An 8488-nucleotide genomic window follows, 5' to 3' on the forward strand; every position below is an offset into this window, starting at 1 on the left:
TTTTGATTTCTTCGCTTTGCTGAGGAAAGCATTTCTCTTTGTTCTACGGGTGAACCGGACAATTATGTTTGATTCATCGTGCCGAGCAGTAGGCACACGATGGCAAACGTCAATGTCAGCTTCCGTTACTTCCTCCTGTATGACTACACCAATTTGTTTGATTATAGCAACTGGTTCACCCTCAAGCGGAATGCCCTTAATCTCAACATTGTTGCAACGCTGATACTATTCCAGCTCTTCTAGTTTGTTTGTCAATTTCATATTTTGGGCACGAAGTTCTCTGTTTTCTTTCAATACTTCCTGTAACTGCTTCGTGATTTCCCCAATGCCCTCAAATTTTTCTTTTAAGCCTCTGAGTTCTAGTCTAAGCTCACGCTTGAAATCTTCGAAGGCCTTTGTCATTTCTTTAGCCATTGCAACAGCAAACCAACAGTAAACCAACAGCAAGCCAAGAGCCAACAAAACAAGTGACAGATTTTTCGGCAGCAGTGCACAGTTCTACAGTATTACAGGATTTTTCAAAAAATGCCGCCTACCTGTAAAAGCAAGCGCAATATTTAGGTGCTGCTCAGGCGCGCACCGCTGCCGAACTGTGTCGAATTCTCGTTGCGCTGGTCCTTTTAAGCCGTCGGCACTTTAAGCAGTCCTCGCAAAGTGGGCGTTGCCTCGTCTTTCACGCGCGAACACAGATGATGCAGGCGATACCCTGGGCTCGTCGCGTAGATCTGGGCAGCAGCAGTTCCTCTCGTGGGTCCGACAGCACTGTAAAAGCAAGCGCAATATTTAGGTGCTGCTCAGGCGCGCACCACTGCCGAACTGTGTCGAATTCTCGTTGCGCTGGTCCTTTTAAGCCGTCGGCACTTTAAGCAGTCCTCGCAAAGTGGGCGTTGCCTCGTCTTTCACGCGCGAACACAGATGATGCAGGCGATACCCTGGGCTCGTCGCGTAGATCTGGGCAGCAGCAGTTCCTCTCGTGGGTCCGACAGCACTGTAAAAGCAAGCGCAATATTTAGGTGCTGCTCAGGTGCGCACCGCTGCCGAACTGTGTCGAATTCTCGTTGCGCTGGTCCTTTTAAGCCGTCGGCACTTTAAGCAGTCCTCGCAAAGTGGGCGTTGCCTCGTCTTTCACGCGCGAACACAGATGATGCAGGCGATACCCTGGGCTCGTCGCGTAGATCTGGGCAGCAGCAGTTCCTCTCGTGGGTCCGACAGCACTGTAAAAGCAAGCGCAATATTTAGGTGCTGCTCAGGCGCGCACCGCTGCCGAAATGTGTTTAGGGATTGTTCATGCAGTCATTCCAATTGCGCGTTTAAGAATGCCACTTCGCAATTTACTATTGAACCAGACCAGAAGCGTTTCTAGTGGCTCTCACGCAACCGTGTTTTCTCTATGTGGGTATAGGGATTGTTCACGTAGTCACTCCAATTGCGCGTTGAAGAATGCCACTTCGTAACTTACTTTTGAACTAGACCAGAAGCGTTTCTAGTGGCTCTCACGCACTCGTAGTTTCTCTATATGTATATAGGGATTGTTTATGCATGTAGTCCAATTGCCCGTTGAACAATTTCACTTCGTAATTTACTTTTGAACAATACCAGAAGCGTTTCTAGTGGCTGTCATGCACTCGTAGTTTCTCTATTGTGTCTAGAGATTGTTTATACAGTCAGTCCAATTTAGCGTTGAAGAATGTCACTTCGTAATTTACTTTTCAACTAGACCAGAATGTTTCTGGTGACTCTCACGCAACCGTAGTTTCAGTATATGTGTCTAGGGATTGTTTATGCAGTCACTCGGCAGCAGTGGCAGCAGTGGTTCATTCGGCAGCAGTGGTTGTGGCGGCGTGACTGCTTCTAATTATCGCCTTGAACTCTGTACAGATCTACTGACACTGTTACCTCCGGCTGATCGTCGTCTGCTGTCAGCGTGTATCAGGTGGCACACGTGTCAAGCCTGGCTGCATCCCTCTCGTGGCTGACTTGCTGAGCTGGCTTGGGCTGCATTTCTGCGCCTGCGGAGTCTGCATTTCCGCCACCTAGCGGGGAGGAGAGCCTTCATAAGGACCCACCTCTGGACGGCGCCGATCATTCGGCAGCAGTGGTTGTGGCGGCGTGACTGCTTCTAATTATCGCCTTGAACTCTGTACAGGTTGGTGCTTTGCCAATCCTTTCTTTTTCTTCTTGTGCTCTGTCGTAGCCACTGCCGCTGCTGCCATTGTGTGTTGCGATTGCATCTTGTCACTATGCCTACAAATGCTGAATTGGCAAAGGAGATAGACGCTCTCCGTTCTGAGGTTGCGGCCATGCGAGACAGCCTTCAGACGTTCAATGCACTTTATTAATCAGTCAAAACCAGAAATGAAGCTCTCGCAAAAGAAAACAAGGCGTTGAGAGACGAAAACAAATCAGTGAAAGATGACTGCAGGCTATTCTCGCGGCGGCTTGCTGACGTTGAGCAATATTCACGGGCGAACAACGTCGAAATAAAAGGTATCCCGAAGACGGAAGGTGAGAGCTGCCTAGCTGTCGTGCAGGCCATTGGCGAGAAAGTTGGCTGCGCAATTGCTCCCAGTGATATAGACATAGCGCACCGTGTACCGGGAAAGCAGGGCACACATATTATTGCGCGGTTCTGCTCACGGTCAAAAAAAACAGACTTCGCGGTAAAAGCAAGAAAAGCAAGGCTAAACACAAGAGCTATTGGGCTTTCTGGGAATTCAGTTGCCCCCATCTACGTCAATGACCACCTGACGCCAGAGAATAAGCGACTTTTCGCACAGGCCCTTGAGCTGAAAAAAGCTAAGGGATGGAAATTTCTCTGGACAGATAATTGCATTATCAAGGCCAGGAAATCGGAAGATAGTAGAGTGCACCGCATCTCTGGCGTGGGTGATCTTGCCGTATTTAAATAACTTGTCATCGTATACGCACCTGTTTACCACTTCAGTCGCTGTACAGAATGGATTCGTCCATATTTTCATTCGAACGCACTAAAGCACTTCTCAAGGACAATGCGTCTGCATTCTCTTTAATTCATTTTAACATCCGGAGCCTTCGCAAACACTACGATGACGTTTGTGCTTTCTTTTCAGTCATCGATCACACGTTTTCATTCATTTGTTTATCAGAAACTTGGTTGACTTCACATGACGGCGCCTTGTACGGAATCCCTGGCTACATATCGGAATATTGTCATCGTGAGGATAGTCGTGGTGGCGGTTCAGCTGTTCCTGTTGATTCTACTGTACCTTATCGGCGGCGACTTGACGTGTCATTAAGCACACCACTTTGTGAATCCGTATGCATTGAAATTGACCATCATCATCTGCCAATGACTAACCGTAACACCGTCATTCTATCACTTTACCGATCACCCTCTTCATCATATGCAGAATTTTGTGCAGAATTTGAAGTAATGTTAAATAAGTTAATTGAAGAGAACAAGAATGTAGTTATCTGTGGTGACATAAACATTAACATTGCTGATCAACACAGCCAATCCTGCTCTGAATATGTACGCTGTTTTCTTGGTTGCGGCTTTTCGTCAGTAATACGTACTCCAACTAGATACGATTCCAATACATTGATCGATCACATCTTGGTCAGTCTGCCTACCGATGATATTACAGCAGGAGTGTTGGACTATGCTATTACGGATCATTACCCGATATTTTTGTGTTTCGGGTCTAAAGAGTTCCACCGTATTAGAAATAACGTGCGCACTACTTTTGATTCAAAAAAATTTTTGGACACCATTCGAAACACTAATTGGAGCGAACTATATCACGAAAATAACCCCGAAACTGCATTCGAATCTTTTTCAACTAAGATAAGAGAATGTATCAGTCAGTCTTCTTCTGAAATCACGGTTAAGAAATGGTTTCGTACGCCTAGGAATCCTTGGATCACTAAGGCACTAATGAATTCTATAATGAAGAAAGATAATCTTCGCAGGAAGGTGAAGGCAGAACCATTTAATCATTCCCTAAAATGTCGGCTAAAAATTTATTCCAATATTCTGGGAGCTGCTCTGAGGCACGCTAAACGGGAATACTATCAAAATAAGATTAGAAATAATTGTGGCAACACCAGGCAGAAGTGGCAAGTAATTAAAGAATTTCTTAACAACAATGAGCCTAAAACACACCCAGCTGCCATAACTCTTAACGAAAACAGATACACGGATTCTGGTTCCATCGCTGAAGTTTTCAGTTCACATTTCAGTGCCCCTGTAGATACTAATAAAACCACTCAATCAGAACTCACACTGCCAAGTCTTCCACGTACTCCTCAATCTTTCTTTTTGTACCCCACGGCACCAGATGAAGTTAACGATATTATCCTATCATCAAAGACGGGCCCAGGTCTCGATCAAATTTGCGCTTCCAAAATTAAACTTGTATCAAATGAGCTTTCACCAATCTTAGCCTATTTAATCAATAAGCTTTTCTCAGCTGCTGTGTTTCCTCATAGCCTGAAAGCAGGTAAAATTATCCCGATTTTTAAGAAAGGTGATCGCGAATGCTCTAACAACTATCGCCCAATTTGCATTTTACCTTTCTTTAGTAAAGTAATTGAAAAACTAATCTACATACGCTTAATGAAATACTTATCCAAATTTGACATATTATCTGATGATCAGTTTGGCTTCCGTCCAGGTTTTTCAACTGAGGTTGCACTAATTACTTTCACTGACAGAGTTAAATTGGCAATTGATGAAGGCCTACTTTTTGGAGCTGTGTTCATTGATTTTACTAAGGCCTTTGATACAATTAATCACAACATTCTCTTTCATAAACTTGACTGTTACGGAATATCTGGACCCCCCTTACAACTGATTAAAAGCTATCTTACTAACCGGACGCAAGTTGTTCAAATAAATGATTCATTCTCATCTCCAAAAATCTGCAACGTTGGCGTTCCCCAGGGATCGATCCTGGGACCCCTCCTGTTTTTGTTATTTATAAATGATTTACCACTTCGTTTGAAACACACTAATGCTCTTCTCTATGCTGATGACACTACAATTTTTACCGCACATAAGGACCCACTCATACTACAACATTCACTAAACATCGACTTAGACAACGTTCACTCATGGTGTGAATCGAACGCATTACGTATCAATCCATCGAAGACTAATTTTATGGTGTTTCATTCCCCACAGTTATTGCCGAACATCTCTTCATTAGCGGTGACACTTGATGGACACTTCATTCATACATCTGCTTCCACAAAATTTCTTGGTGTAATATTAGATAAACATTTGAAATTCAGTGAGCATGCTCAGTCCTTAACTCAAAAAGTGTCTTTCGGTATTCATGTGATTATCAAAACACGGCCTTACTTTTCAACCGAAATCCTTCTTTCCTTATATTACTCATTTATTCACAGCCATCTGTCGTACTGCCTATCATCATGGGGAAATACGTATTGGTCGCATATAGGTCATCTTGAACGCTTACAAAAGCAAGCTTTAAGACTTATCACTTTCAACCCATTTTTATCACCATCAGCCCCCATTTTTCGCAGTCTGAATATTTTGCCTCGGCGTAAACTTGTTAGCCACAAAATTCTTATAATCATGTTTCGTGTTTTAAATAATGAATTATACATTTCTAGCTTTTCTGATGTCACTCTTGTAAATACTAACAACACAAGGTTTTCAACTAACCGTAATCTACTTTTACCTAAAATACGTACAAACTATGGTCGAATGACAAGATTTTCATGTGTAACTCTGTGGAACAAGCTACCTTTTGACTTGAAATCATGCACAATGTACTCATTTTGTAAACGTCTTAAAATTGAATTGTTAAACGATTTGTGACTTTATTGTTTTCTTTTGATTTCTTTGTTTGAAGCAAATTGTCATTATTACTTATATTGCCCTACTCTTTTTTTTCGCACACTTTTTTCTATATTTTGCTGCAATTTCGCCACTGTTTGCTGACCAATGAACTAATCTTCTGTTTAATTTTTGTTAGGAGGTCCCCCTGACAGTTCTTACTTTGGGACCTCTGATTGTTCAATCACAATGCAAAACGAATGTATATAACAAATGTATATATTTTGAATAAACTTCAAACTTCAACTTCAAACTCCAATTGCGCGTTGAAGAATGCCACTTCGTATTTTACTTTTGAACTAGACCAGAAGCGTTTCTAGTTTTCCTCACGCAATTGTTGTTTCTCCATATGTGTCTAGAGATTGTTTATGCATCCAGTCCAATTGCGCGTTGAAGATATTCACTTCGTAATTTACTTTTGAACTAGACCACAAGCGCTTCTAGTGGCTCTCACGCACCCGTAGTTTCTCTATATGTATCTAGGGATTGTTTATGCGTGCAGTCCAATTGCCCGTTGAACAATTTCACTTCGTAATTTACTTTTGAACAATACCAGAAGCGTTTCTAGTGGCTGCCATTCTTCCGTAGTTTCTCTATTGTGTCTAGGGATTGTTTATACAGTCAGTCCAATTTAGCGTTGAAGAATGTCACGTCGTAATTTACTTTTCAACTAGACCAGAATGTTTCTAGTGGCTCTCACGCATCCATAGTTTCTTTATATGTGTCTATGGATTGTTTATGCATGCAGTCCAATTGCCCGTTGAACAATTTCACTTCGTAATTTACTTTTGAACAATACCAGAAGCGTTTCTAGTGGCTGTCACGCACCCGTAGTTTCTCTATTGTGTCTAGGGATTGTTTATACAGTCAGTCCAATTTAGCGTTGAAGAATGTCACTTCGTAATTTACTTTTTTCCAATACCAGAAGCGTTTCTAGTGGCGGTCGTGCACCCGTAGTTTCTCTATTGTGTCTAGGGATTGTTTATACAGTCAGTCCAATTTAGCGTTAAAGAATGTCACTTCGTAATTTACTTTTGAACTAGACCAGAGGCGTTTCTAGTGGCTCTCACGCAATTGTAGTTTCTCTATATGTGTCTAGGGATTGTTTATGCATCCAGTCCAATTGCGCGTTGAAGAATTTCACTTCGTAATTTAGTTTTGAACTAGACCAGAAGCGCTTCTATTGGCTTTACCACAGCCGTAGTTTCTGTATATGCGTCTAGGGATTGTTTATGCATGCAGTCCAATTTACCGTTGAAGAATGTCACTTCGTAATTTACTTTTCAACTAGACCAGAATGTTTCTACTGGCTCTCGCGCAACCATAGTTTCTCTATATGGGCCAAGAGATTGTTTTTACAGTCAGTCCAATTTAGCGTTAAAGAATGTCACTTCGTAATTTACTTTTTAACTAGACCAGAAGCGTTTCTAGTGGCTCTCACGCAACCGTGTTTTCTCTATGTGTGTCTAGGGATTGTTTATGCATGTCTGGTCTGTTGTTTATGCAACCTGTCTTGGTCTGCGCACATCGAAAAAGTAACTGCTAAATCCTCACATACACTCGGTTATCTTAAACGTAACCTGCGCGATGCTCCGGCCATCACCAGACAAATCGCCTATCAGACATTCGTAAGGCCACAACTGGAATTCGCAGCCCCTATCTGGTCACCTCATCAAGCTTACCTAATCGCGACTCTCGAGTCCGTCCAAAACCGCGCCGCCCGCTTCATTGTCAGAGATTATCACCGCGACTCTAGCGTGACTAGCATTAAGTCATCTTTATCTCTCTCATCTTTTGCATCGCGAAGAACCATAGCATTGCTTTGTGTGTTTCACAAAATTGTCCATAGCACGCGCCCGTCCACCCTGCCGCTTACACGTACATCTCGTACATCTCGGCGTCTGCATTATCATCTCAGTCCCAGCGTATCTTTGGCCGAACTAATGCTTTCAATTCATCCGCGTTACCACGTGCCATTCAGCATTGGAATAACCTACCAAACGACATAGTTGACATTCTTGACCCTGATTCCTTCGAAGCACGCTTATGCATATTAATTCCATAACTCATCACAAGTAACCTTATTGCGCACCTAAGTAATTGCCTATAGCGCAGTTGTATAGCTTTTTTTTATATTTTTTTTATTGCGTTAACATTGTTCTTTCATCTTCACCTGCTACCAATTGTATAATTTCGTGGTACTCCTTTTTTGCTAATTCACACAGTAGTTTGGTTTCATTTATCGCGTTATTTATATTGTTAGATATTTGTTCTTTCATGTTTACCCGCTAACAATGTATAATTTCTTTGTACTCCTTTTTCCTTTTTGCTAATTTCCTGTACCCTCCCCTCACGCAATACTCCTTCGGGAGCCTGTGAGGTAACTGAATAAATAAATGAATAAATAGTCCAATTGCCCGTTGAACAATTTCACTTCGTAATTTACCTTTGAACAATACCAGAAGCGTTTCTAGTGGCTGTCATGCACCCGTAGTTTCTCTATTGTGTCTAGAGATTGTTTATACAGTCAGTCCAATTTAGCGTTGAAGAATGTCACTTCGTAATTCACTTTTGAAGTAGACCAGAAGTGTTTCAAGTGGCTGTCACACACCCGTACTTTCTCTATTTTGTCTAGGGATTGTT

The sequence above is a fragment of the Dermacentor silvarum genome, chromosome 6 (genome assembly GCF_013339745.2).
Source record: "Dermacentor silvarum isolate Dsil-2018 chromosome 6, BIME_Dsil_1.4, whole genome shotgun sequence".
Lineage (NCBI taxonomy): Eukaryota > Metazoa > Arthropoda > Arachnida > Ixodida > Ixodidae > Dermacentor > Dermacentor silvarum.